The 565-nt window shown below is 38.2% G+C and overlaps 1 protein-coding gene across 2 annotated transcripts in view; it reads right to left on the bottom strand.

Moving 5' to 3' along the window:
- The window catches only part of Ect2l (epithelial cell transforming 2 like), an 85,492-nt gene that overhangs the window by 13,659 nt on the left and 71,268 nt on the right, over nucleotides 1-565 (bottom strand). The window lies entirely within an intron of this gene.

The raw sequence follows: 565 nt of genomic DNA, 5'->3' as shown, positions 1-565 counted from the left end.
GAGCCACCATGTGGTTGTTGGGAATTGAACTCAGGACCTTTGGAAGAGCAGGCAATGCTCTTAACCGCTGAGCCATCTCTCCAGCCCCCATATCTATTAATTTAATCAATAGAAATAGTGACAGATTTATCATAAGGTAGGATTGGATTAGAACTAAAAATACACTGAGTAGGTGACCTTGTCAAGTTACCTGACTTTCTCATCTGTAAAATAGATAGAAGACCCAGCTCATAGTGAGGGGACAGAATCCCACCCATAAAGGGTCTGCCATGCAATAAATCTTATTTAATTCCTGTAAGAGTTTGGCTATTCACCTTTAATTCTTTGGTGCTATTCACCTTTAATGCTGCTGTCAGTCACGTTTTCCAGAGTGGTATTACAAAAGCATTCCACTATACTTAATGTCCATTTCAAACATACTCATTTGATCACCACTGGTACACCTATGAAATTATGTCCTTCTATTTGGTATATACATGTCGAAAAGATGTCAATATAGCTAATGTATGAGTTCAAGATTCGCTGATTCCACTCACTCATATTTGGTTTCTAGCCATAAACAAAG

This window comes from Microtus ochrogaster, linkage group LG4, assembly GCF_000317375.1.
Source record: "Microtus ochrogaster isolate Prairie Vole_2 linkage group LG4, MicOch1.0, whole genome shotgun sequence".
Lineage (NCBI taxonomy): Eukaryota > Metazoa > Chordata > Mammalia > Rodentia > Cricetidae > Microtus > Microtus ochrogaster.
The sequence above is the reverse complement of the archived record's forward strand: the minus strand, read 5'-3'. Positions and strand labels throughout refer to the sequence as shown.